Source organism: Miscanthus floridulus, chromosome 16 (genome assembly GCF_019320115.1).
Source record: "Miscanthus floridulus cultivar M001 chromosome 16, ASM1932011v1, whole genome shotgun sequence".
Classification (NCBI taxonomy): domain Eukaryota; kingdom Viridiplantae; phylum Streptophyta; class Magnoliopsida; order Poales; family Poaceae; genus Miscanthus; species Miscanthus floridulus.
This window is the reverse complement of record NC_089595.1, coordinates 81910457-81923213: the sequence shown is the minus strand read 5'-3', so window position 1 is coordinate 81923213 and position 12757 is coordinate 81910457.

The following is a 12757-nucleotide window of genomic DNA, read 5'->3' as shown; positions in this document are numbered from 1 at the left end:
TTGACCTCATAAACCAGGATCTACTGCTAGCTATAGATCACAGGATTACCACTAGACGCGCAGGTGCAGCGGAAGCAACTCGATGTAGCCGAACGTGTCGTAGCAGTGCTGTGAAGTTGCGAGGTCGTCCGTCTATCCGTCCCCTTCGTGCGGTTCATCCATGTGCTCCAGATACAGCACCTCCGAGGTATCCACACGTACAGGGAGGAAGCGTTGCACCTCTGGACTGCTAGGTCCACAAGGAGCAGCAGGCGTGGGCGTAGGATGGGCGGCGGTGGCTACCAAAAGGCGTGGATCCCTTAGCCCTATTGCCCACCCCACATATTTATAGGCGTCCCTAATGAGCTCCTGAGTTGGAGGCCCATTAGTAACCCTAAGCTTTGTCTAACTCGGATCCAATCCGAATTAGGCTTCTAGCCCCTTAAGCGTGCGACCCTATGGATTCATGCACACATAGACATGGCCTGAGTACTCCTACTCGGCCATTAGTTGATAGCGTCCTCTAGCAAGGCATGTCAACTCCTATGTGTATGCAAAAGATCATATTAGACGAACCACCACAAAACCACATACTTATTATTCCCTTGCCTCACGATATTTGGTTTAACTCATAGGTTAACACTTAACCCAAGCACGGCCATGCATTTCTTGATCTAATCATTAGAGTGATCCAGTAATATCTCTCTCATATATAGAGAGGGGCAAATTCCATCTTGATTGTCTATGTCTCATAGCATGTTTCCCAACAAACCCGAAAACCACCTTTATAACTACCCTATTATGGAGTAGCGTTTGATAGTCCCTGAGTAGGTCATTTCACATCTTAAATACATACAACAATCTCAAGTCTAAGGACATAACGTACATGACGTGAATAAAGATAATAACAACATCTCACATTGGGTCAGTCCAGCCCCATGTCATACATGTGCCCACATTATTAGTTTGACATCTCCATGTCTATGACTTGTGAAACATAGTCATCAACTAATAATGTGCTGATCCATTATTCATGTGTGTCCTCACACGAACTCTAACTAGAGACAACATTAGAATAACCATATAAGTAAAAGAGTTTCACAAACAATTCACATAATTGCTAATCGATACAGGTTGTCTTTAATGGAAATTCAATGAACTCATAATATATCATGGATACAAGGCAATATAATCATCTTTATGATTATCTCTAGGGCATACTCCCAACAATTGGTAAGTCCTAGAGGTCTTGATGAGGACATCACTCCTTTGGATGTACTAGCTGATTCTCCAACCGTCATGCAAGGTCCAATGACCGGGGCTCGAATGCATTAACTCAATTTACAGGTGAGCTCGTTCTTAAGTGATCATTTTCATATTTTTAAGAATAGACTACTACCTAATGATGTTATCTTGCTTAGAAACATTGGAGAGGGTCAAGAGGGACTAAGAGGACGTGGAGGAGGTGATGATGACCAGCAAGGACGTCCAACACAAGCCGGAGGCCCAGTCCAACATGAATTCGAGTCTGCCTCGGCCTCCAGGACCAGTCTGCCTTAAACTGGTCGCCCAGGACGCATTCGGACTCCGTTTTCGATGATCCACATATGGATGGAAAGCTAATTTGATAAGTAAGCCAATACAAGTGGTTTCACATCAAAACCTATTGGGAATCAACAGGAATCGTCGAAACAAGTCAGCATCCAAAATCTACCAGGGTGCTGCGACACCGTCTTTTGGTCCGTTGGATCATGTATCGAGTTTGGGCCCATTAGGGGCGTGTCCAGGGGTCTTGCACGACCCTAGAGTCTTCATAAACAGCCGCTGCCCCTCCATTAGGGTTTGGGTTTTGCTTAGATTATTCTGTCAAGAACAGTTTCGCCGTTCATCGGTTTATGAGACCCCAACTTGTGAGATTAATCATACATCCGTAATTTGGTTGCGATCTTTCTTGTTCTTGCTTGTGTTCTTCGTTGCGCAGGTAGGGATTAGCCTTCTTGGCGAGGTCAACCTGGTCTGTGACTCGGTTGATAACCAGAGGAGCTGTGGTGCTAAGATTGTAGGGTTCGATCTTTCGATCTGAAGCTGGATCGGTGTGTCATTCTTCGCCACAACGATAGTTACCATCACCTGACGTAAGATTGGGATCCCCGTCTCTATTAAGTGGTAATCAGAGCTAAGGTATACCGTCAGGTTCACTTTTTATTCTCTAGTTTGAGTGTTTCGTATTCGTCCCATAGTCCAGTGCCATACTCGTTTTTCCTATCCTAGAACCTTCCACGCCATAGCCTTTGCATATTTCAGTTTCAGAGTCCGACGTGTTGAGTTTGTGTCCTGGTCGAGGTCTTGTTGCTGGTTAGGTCGTGTTAGAGTCTAGTTCGTGTGTTTTCCCCCATCGTTTCCATCAAATCTTGACTGTTGTGACCAATTTTGTACACATTGTTCCCGTTTTGTCCTCTAATTCGGAGCCAATTCTTAAAACTGTTCCAGTTTTCGCATACGAACTCCGTTTTCGACGTTCCATATATGCAAATCGATCAGAAAAAAAATTCAGATCCGTCCATCCCCTGCCTTGTTGGGGTTCGGAATTTTTAGATTGGCCAAAAAGTGGTCACAAGATCCTCGTTTCGTGGTCACAAGGCTTTTGTCGATTTTCATCCAGTTTTTTGAAAATTCCACAGGCCACGTCTTACACTTGTTTGAGCTCATATTTTCTGTGGTTACTGCTTTTGTGCTCCTAAGTAAAGGAAAAATATCAAAAAAATAAAATAAAAAAGTCAAAATTTCCCAAAAAGCAACGATAGCCCAAAAAATAGAAAAAAAGAGGGGTAAAAGAGGAATAATATCTAGAGGAGCACATAGAGAAGCCCAAAGTGAGCTGTGTTTACGTGTGCTGTCTGGTTCCTTATTTGTGTTGCTGTTTCCATCCACTATATTTGTTTTTCTCATACCTATCACCTTGCTATCCACCATACTTTTGTCACAACCTGGTACTTGCAACACTTTAGACCAGCAACGAGAACAAGTACTTTGGACTATAATTCAGAATTATTTTCTGTTACTGACTTGTATGCCAGATATACATATTACTCTTTGTTTGCCTTTCAAGCTCCATAAATTCTTTAGATCAGTACAGACAAAGGGCCTTGCAATCTCGGTACCACTACCTCACAGGTATCACAAACTAGCCGCCGGTTGTACCGCCCACTGCTTGCATTGGTAAGAACTTGGTAAGACGCTTCCACTTGCTATGAAAAGTGACACCACTACAACCACGTAGTTATTTGGTAGGGATAACTTTCACCTGTTTGTTCCTGTTTTTGTGTTTTCAATGGCAGGAGGTGAACAGACTGCAGATAACAATCCTAAGGGTTTCAGCGAGTGTGTCAGCCAAGAGCAACTATAAGCTGTTGTAGAGGATGCCCAAAAAAGGATGAATGAGGCCGTTAGGAAGGCCGTCACTGACGCACTCATTGAACTCAACATTGGCAATAGCATGGAGAGATTGGATAAGCGAATTTCCACGCTAACCGACAAGGTTACTGAGTTGGAAACCTTTGTGGCGGGTGATGAGGACATTGCCACGCTGGACACATCGACGCCATGGTCTTTCCCAAGTTGCAATTCGTTTCCAACTCAGCTGCCACGTCGTCCTTGGATTCAGCAGACATGTCGTTACTGTTTCGGTCATAACTTCCTCATACGACATCGAAACGGGCCGTTCTTGGATGCGTTGGAAAGGGGACGACGATGCCGTCATTTTGGATCATTCTGTGTGACCACGACAAGGTGCTGCGTCACCTATTTGGGCCAACTTGGCCATGTATCGTGTCGGGCCTTAAGCCCAAGTTGTGGGCGCCCAACCCCTGGCCGTCCCCAACCCTAGGTCGAGTCTTAGACTATAAACATAGCCGCCGCCGCTGCTACACAATTGGGTTTTGTTTAGAGTTTAGTTTTCCCTCGAGAAACTGAATCGTTCATTGTAACTGTGGTGACAAATCCTTTTACAGTGATCTAGGGCCCCCGTTCTTGATCTCCTCCACTGTGTCGATTAGTCCTTTGGAACCGAGTTCTTGAACCCTCTATTGATATTCGCGTCATTCATATTTGCAATTTCAGATTGCGTGTTTTACCTTCTTGCTTGTGCTCTTCGATTCGCTTGTAGGAAAAGCCTTCTTGGCGAGGTCAATCAAGTTGTGCTTGGTTGATAACCAACGGAGCGGTGGTGTAACGGTTGTAGGGTTCGAATCGTGTCTGATTTGAAGCCGGATCGCCAACGTCGAGATCTCCACAAATCGAACTTACCGGCTACCTCTCGGAAGATCGGGCCTGTACTCATCAGCGGGCAACAACGACATTTTCGGTAGCAACACCGATGGTCAAGACACGGTGCATGATGCCGCTGGAAACATAGGTCGAGCAGCTATCCGACAAGAGAGATTACGGCAACGTCTTCACCACAACACGACAGGTATGGGTGGTGTCCACCACCACCACCGTCAAGGTAATAATCACCGTGTGCCTGATGATCCTTATGCTAAGATTAAGTTCATAATACCATCTTTTTCAGGTCATTATGATGCTGAGGGATATCTTGATTGGGAGATGACGGTAGAACAAAAGTTTAGTGCCCATCTTGTACCTAAGCAACATAGAGTTAGACAAGCTACTAGTGAGTTTAAGGATTTTGCCATTATTTGGTGGAATGGGCTAGCTGCACAGGATGCTTTACCTGGTACATGGGAAGAACTTAAGGTAGCTATGCGTGATCGTTTTGTTTCTCCTTCTTATCATAGAGACTTGCGTAAGAAATTGATGCATTTAGAACAAGGAGATAAATCTGTATAGGATTACTATGGTGAACTCCAAAAGGGATTGATGCGCTGTAGTGTTGTAAAGGGAAACGAAGATGCCATTTGTCGTTTTTATTCTGGTTTGAGGCATGACATTCAGGACATTATTGATTATAAAGAATTTAACATTGTCAACCAGTTGTTTCAGTTTGCTATGCTTGCAGAAAAGGAATTACAAGGGCGTGAACAGCAGGGCAAGAGCAAGGTCAGCACCAGCACATACATGCTACGCTCGGCACCATCTTCGAGGCTAACCAAGCCAACCACTTTTCGGACACCTCCACCAGCGAGCAAGCGACCAACAGCCTTTGGAGTTTTCGCTACACCTAAGACACCTCCCGCACAACCTTCAGATTCAGGTAAAAATTCTTTGCAGGTGCCTACCAAGAGTTCCTCATCCGTTGCATCGACGGGACGCACTTCGGGTATTCAGTGCCACCGCTGCCATGGCATTGGCCATGTGTAGAAGGACTGCCCAAGTCAGCGGGCATATATTGCTATAGAAGATGGTTACATTAGCACCTCTGACATTGAGGATGAAGAAGACTAAGATGCAGATGAGGAGGATGGCGAAGTCCTTGGTGACGAGGCCACGGCGTCCTATAGGAGCATTATTGTACAGCGGGTGCTCAACTCATAAGTCCAGCAACCTGAGAAGCTACAACGCCATAACTTGTTCCAGATTTTCTTCGGCATCAACGACTATCGAGCACGTGTCATTATTGATGGAGGTAGCTACAATAATTTGGTGAGTTCTGATTTGGTCAAGAAGCTTAGCTTGACCACACGCCCACACCCATGTCCATATCATATTCAGTGGCTAAATTATTCTGGTAAAGCAAAGGTAACACAAACTTGCAGAGTTTCATTTTCCATTGGTTCATATGCTGATTCTGTTGATTGTGATGTGGTACCTATGTAAGCTTGTTCACTTTTATTGGGTCGTCCTTGGGAACATGATAATGATGCTACACACCATGGTAGAAGTAATAAATACACTTTTGTGCATAAAGGAAAGAAAATTACTTTGGTACCTTTGACCCATGCTCAAATTGTATAAGCTGATAGAGAATGCGCTGCTAGTTTAAATGATGTTCAATCTGAAAATCAGCAAGTTGCTAATTCTATTTTCCCACCTAAAAAGGATAAGTCTACATCTATTTCTAAGGCTGAGGGGATTAAATTGAAGGGTGGTGTTATGCTTGCAACAAAATGTGACTTTGCTGAAATTTCTGATGATGATATTTGCTATGCTTTGGTATGCAAACGAGCTATGTTTTCACTTGATGATATTGTTAGCTCGGTACCTCCTGCTATCACTAACCTTTTGTAGGAGTATGAGAACATTTTTCCAGCTGAGATACCCCCGAGGCTGCCACCTATGAGAGGGATAGAGCATCAAATCGATTTAATTCCGGGAGCAACCTTGCCCAACCGAGCTGCATATCGAACCAATCCTAAGGAGACTAAAGAAATTCAGTGGCAAGTCCAAGACCTTTTGGACCGCGGGTATATATGTGAAAGCCTTAGTCCTTGTGCCGTTCTTGTACTTTTGGTTCCTAAGAAAGATGGAAGTTGGCGTATGTGTGTTGATTGTAGAGCCATCAATAATATTACTATTTGGTATCGTTATCCTATTCCTAGGCTAGACGACATGCTTGATGAGTTGTGTGGTTCTATAATTTTCACTAAGATTGACTTGCGAAGTGGCTACCACCAGATTAGAATGAAACTTGGAGATAAATGGAAAACTGCATTTAAAACCAAATTCGGGTTGTATGAGTAGTTAGTTATGCCTTTTGGTTTGACAAATGCACCTAGCACTTTTATGCGCTTAATGAATGAGGTTTTAAGAGTTTTTATTGGTCATTTTGTGGTAGTTTACTTTGATGATATATTGATTTACAGCAAGTCTTTTGATGAACATATGGATCACTTACGTGCTGTTTTTAATGCCTTACGTGATGCACGTTTATTGGGTAACCTTGAGAAGTGCATCTTTTGTACGGATCGAGTTTCTTTTCTTGGCTATGTTATAACTCCACAGGGAATTGAGGTGGACAAGATGAAAATTGAAGCCATAAAGAGCTAGCCGGTTCCCCAAACCGTCATACAGGTAAGGAGTTTTCTTGGTCTTGTAGGATTCTACCGCCGCTTCGTCAAAGATTTCAGCACCATTGCTGCCCTATTGTATGAGTTGACAAAGAAAGGAGTGGTGTTTCATTGGGGAGAGGCACATGAGGAGTCCTTTGACACTTTGAAGGACAAGCTTACACATGCACCATTGCTGCAACTTCCAAATTTTAGTAAGACTTTTGAGCTAGAATGTGATGCTAGTGGAGTTGGCATTGGTGGTGTTTTGATGCAAGATGGTAAACCTGTTGCTTACTTTAGTGAAAAATTACATGGTCCTGTTCTTAATTATTCCATGTATGATAAAGAATTATATGCACTTATCCGTTCTTTAGAGACGTGGCGTCATTATTTGTGGCCTAAAGAATTTGTTATTCATTCTGATCATGAATCGCTTAAGTATCTTCGCTCTCAAAATAATCTGAATCGTAGGCATGCTAAATGGGTTAAATTTATTAAGTCTTTTCCTTATATTATCAAACACAAGAAAGGAAAGGATAATGTGATTGCTGATGCTTTGTCTAGAAGATATACATTGCTGTCTCAACTTGATTGCCGGATTTTTGGTCTTCAATCCATTAAAGAACAATATGCGCTTGATTCTGATTTTAAGGATGTGTTGCTTAATTATAGAGAGGGACGCACATGGAATAAGTTTATGATCAGCGATGGGTTTTTGTTTAGAGCTAACCACCTATGCATTCCAGTTGGTTCCGTTCATCTTTTGTTGTTGCAGGAGGCACATGGAGGCGGATTGATAGGACATTTTGGTGCCAAGAAGACGGAGGAGGTGCTATCCACACACTTCTTTTGGCCTAGGATGAGGCATGATGTGGAGCGGTACGTGGCTCGGTGTGCCACATGTCAAAAAGCTAAGTCGCAATTGAACCCACATGGTTTGTATATGCCTCTTCCTGTTCCTTCTACTCCTTGGGTAGATATATCTATAGATTTTGTGTTGGGATTGCCAAGGACTAAGAGGGGAAGGGATAATATTTTTGTGGTGGTTGATCATTTTTCTAAGATGGCACATTTTATTTCTTGTCATAAGAGCGACGATGCTGTTCATATTGCTGACCTTTTCTTTCAAGAAATTGTTCGCTTGCATGGTATGCCTTCTACTATTGTTTCAGATCGTGATACAAAATTCTTGAGTCATTTTTGGCGCACATTGTGGAATAAATTGGAGACCAAGCTGCTGTTTTCTACAACATGTCATCCCCAAACTAATGGGCAAACTAAGGTTGTGAATCGAACATTGTCCACCATGTTGAGAGCCATTTTGAAGCGCAATTTGAAGATGTGGGAATAGTGTTTGCCGTATGTGGAGTTTGCATATAACAGGGCGGAACATTTCACCACCAAGGTAAGTCCTTTTCAGGTAGTGTATGGTTTTAACCCTCGTGCTCCTATTGATCTTTTGCCTTTACCTACCACTGAGAGAATACATAGTGATGCTAGAGAGCATGCTGATTTTATTCGTAAGTTGCATGAAACAACTAAAGCCAATATTGAAAGCATGAATGAAAAGTATAGAATTGCTGGTAGTAAAGGTAGAAAAGAGATTAAACTTGAACCGGGTGATTTGGTCTGGTTACATTTAAGAAAAGATAGATTTCCTGAGCTACATAAGTCTAAATTAATGCCAAGAGCAGCTGGTCCTTATAAGATTATTGAGAAAATAAATGATAATGCATACAAACTTGAGTTGCCACCCGAGTTTGGGGTTAGTCCCACTTTTAACATTACAGATTTGAAACCTTATTTGGGAGAAGAAGATGAGCTTGAGTCAAGGATGACTCCAATTCAAGAGGGGGAGGATGATGAGGACATCACTCCTTTAGATGTACCAGCTGATCCTCCAACCGTCATGCAAGGTCCAATGACCCGAGCTCGAATGCGTCAACTCAATTTATAGGTGAGCTCGTTCTTAAGCGATCCTTTTCATATTTTTGAGAATAGACTACTACCTAATGATGTTATCTTGCTTAGGAACATTGGAGAGGGTCAAGAGGGACTAAGACGATGTGGAGGAGGTGATGATGACCAGCAAGGACGTCCAACACAAGCCGGAGGCCCAGTCCAACATGAATTTGAGTCTGCCTCGGCCTCCAGGACCAGTCTGCCTTAAACTGGTCGCCCAGGACGCATCCGGACTCCGTTTTCGATGATCCACATATGGATGGAAAGCTAATTTAATAAGGAAGCCAATCCAAGTGGTTTCACATCAAAAGCTATTCGGAATCAATGGTAATCATCGAAACAAGTCAGCATCCAAAATCTGCCAGGGTGCTGCGACACCGTCTTTTGGTCCGTTGGATCATGTATCGAGTTTGGGCCCATTAGGGGCGCGTCTAGGGGTCTTGCACGACCCTAGAGTCTTCATAAACAGCTGCTGCCCCTCCATTAGGGTTTGGGTTTTGCTTAGATTATTCTATCAAGAACAGTTTCGCCGTTCATCGGTTTGTGAGACCCTAACTCATGAGATTAATCATACATCCGTAATTTGGTTGCGATCTTTCTTGTTCTTGCTTGTGTTCTTCGTTGCGCAGGCAGGGATTAGCCTTCTTGGCGAGGTCAACCTGGTCCGTGACTCGGTTGATAACCAAAGGAGCTGTGGTGCTAAGATTGCAGGGTTCGATCTTTCGATCTGAAGCCGGATCGGTGTGTCATTCTCCGCCACAACGATAGTTACCATCATCTGATGGAAGATTGGGATCCCCGTCTCCATTAGGTCTGTTGCATGATCGACGTGATGCACCTGACGAAGAATCTTTGTGTGAACCTGCTAGGCTTCATGGGTGTGTATGGGAAGCCTAAGGACACACTTGAAGCATGACAGGACCTGCGGTGTTTGAAAGAACGCGACAACCTACATCCAGAGAAGATAGATGATGGACGTCATTACTTAAGTCCTGCCATCTACACTCTTAGCAAAGAAGAGAAGGAAAGCATGTTTGAATGCCTAGCAAGCATCAAGGTACCATCTGGATTCTCCTCGAATATAAAGGGTATAATAAATGTGCCAGAGAAGAAATTCCTAAACTTAAAGTCCGATGACTACCACGTGCTCATGACGCAATTGCTTCTAATTGCATTAAGAGAAATTCTACCTCCAAATATACATCTAGCCACCATGAAGCTATGTGCATTCCTCAATGCAATTTCTCAGAAGGCAATCGATCCAATGGATCTAGCTAAACTACAGAATGATGTGGTTCAATGTCTTATCAGCTTTGAGTTGGATTCATATTTTCTACGATTTAAATGAATTTTCTGCTTGATGGTGGATTTCATATGGAGAATGTGTGATTAAAAAACAAATGATCAACGTCAATAAGATGTGAAAATTAATTTCCTGTCGAAAAACAATAGTTTTAATGATTTTAATTAAGTAGTACATTTTTGCATGGTGAAAATTATGATTATTATTTACACTATGTTAAATATTTATACAGTAAAACAAAAGAGTTTAGGTTACAGATTTTTCTTATGTACAATAATGCAAAACCAGATCCCAGAATTCTTTTTGTAATTTTTTGCTAATATTTTATTTACTAGGCAATTAACAAATCTCTGCATATTTATATAAAATAAATATATAAAAAAGGAAAAAAAAACTTATAAAAACTGGCGGGAAGCCAAACTGTAGCCCACCTTTACTTCCGGGTGGACCAACCACCCAGGACTAAAGATGGGCTGTGTTTTCATGGCCCGCCAAAATCACCTTTACTCCCGGGCCGTGGCTACACCCGGGACTAAAGGTCAGACCTTTAGTCCCGGTTCTAACCATCACCCAGGACTAAAGAATCTTTAGTCCCGGTTCTAACCATCACCCGGGACTGACTAAAGATGGGCTGCGTTTTCGTGGCCTGGCAAAATCACCTTTACTCTCGGGCCGTGGCTACACCCAGGACTAAAGGTCACCTTTAGTCCTGGTTCTAACCATCATCCGGGGCTAAAGAACCTTTAGTTCCGGTTCTAAACATCACCCCGGGACTACAGGTTGCCCTTTATAAACCACGCCCTTCTCGCTTAGTTCTCTTCCTCTCTGTCTCCGCTGCCTTCTTCTCCAACCAAATCTAGTAGCCGCCAAGCCTTCTTCTTAGTCGCCTCATCTTCTCCGTTGCCTCATCCAGTAGCGCCGCCGCCCCTAGGCGACCACCCTAGCCTCGCCTCATCACACGCGCACGCTGTCACCGCCCCACGTGCACGCGCGCTTCTCCGGCCGGCCAGCGCACGCCACGCGTCATCCTTGTCCTCGACCCACCTCGCTTGTCATCACCGACGATGGTGCGCCTGTCCTCCTCAACGACTAAGAAAAGACCATCCTCCTCAACGACCAAGAAAAGGCCATCCTCCTCAACGATCCTGCCCTCACTGAGATAGAGCGCATCAAGGCCGTCCTCCTCAATGACCAAGAAAAGGTCCCTCCATTTTTATCGCCACCGATTCCATTGGTAACTCGCACTGAATCTTCTCTGCTCTCATGTTGTTGCAGCCGGAGTCCGATCAAGTTGCTAGAGCTACTCCAGCGGCTACAGGAGCTGGACCTCGCGTTTGACACCTTGGATGTGAGCCACCACCGCCACCATAATCCGTTTATGATGGATTAATTGCTCCAACCTTTTGTAATCAGATGGATGCATGTGCCGAGCCATCGTGTCGGCAATCTTGTAATACGATTTTGCGCTGAGCCATCGAGCTCAGTGGAGCACGGGCGTGGCCTGGTGTCTCGTCGTTTCCTCCTTTTTTGCGCGGTAGCTTATGACGACGCTGGCCCCCAGATCCGAGACGTTCGACGGCGTCCGTGGCGTTGTAGTAGCAGGGCACGTAGTTCTCATACTCGGGCGGGCATACCTCCACCTCCTTGGCGCAGACGCCGCCACCCGTGAGCTCGTCGATGTCAAGTAGGTCACTTAGAAATCATGCCTTTTATTTTTTAGAATTAATTTTTCCATGAAATGAAAAAATTAGAAAATAGTTAGAAAATTGTAGAGAATCCATACTAGTTGAACTTGCGGACCGTGTTCATCTCGGCTAGCATGTTCTCTGTCGAGCGGTAATGGACATCAAGGAGGAGCTTTGATTCTATGAGGGAGAACGACAACGGTCGTGGAAGACCGTGTTCCCTTCCTTGTAGAATCGGAGCTCTTCCATGGCCAAGTACGGTGCCGTCCGGTGAAGAAATGCCCACTAAGATGATCACATAAGCAAGGTCAACTAGTACGGAAGCTTACGTGATCTTAGAAGATGTGTGATGGCATGAGAGCGTGTGTTTTTTCTCAATTTTGTCGAGCAGGTCACTTAGAATTAATTTTTCCATGAAACGTCCGCGAGCTCGCCAATGTCGAGCAGGTCACTTAGAATTAATTTATCCATGAAATGAAATACTTAGAAATCATGCCTTTTATTTTTTAGAATTAATTTTTCTATGAAATGAAAAACTTAGAAAATAGTTAGAAAATTGTAGAAAATCCATACTAGTTGAACTTGCGGACCGTGTTCATCTCGGCTAGCATGTTCTCTGCCGAGCGGTAACGGATGTCAAGAAGGAGCTTTGATTCTACGAGGGAGAGCAACAACGGTCGTGGAAGACCGTGTTTCCTTTCTCATAGAATTGGAGCTCTTTCGTGGCCAAGTATGGTGTCGTCCGATGGAGAAATGCTCGCCGAGATGATCACGTAAGCAAGGTCAACTAGTACGGATGGTTATTTATTTAAACATATTTTTGAGCTATAATTTGATGGATATTTGATAACTTTGGACTTACAAATGTCATCTACAAATGT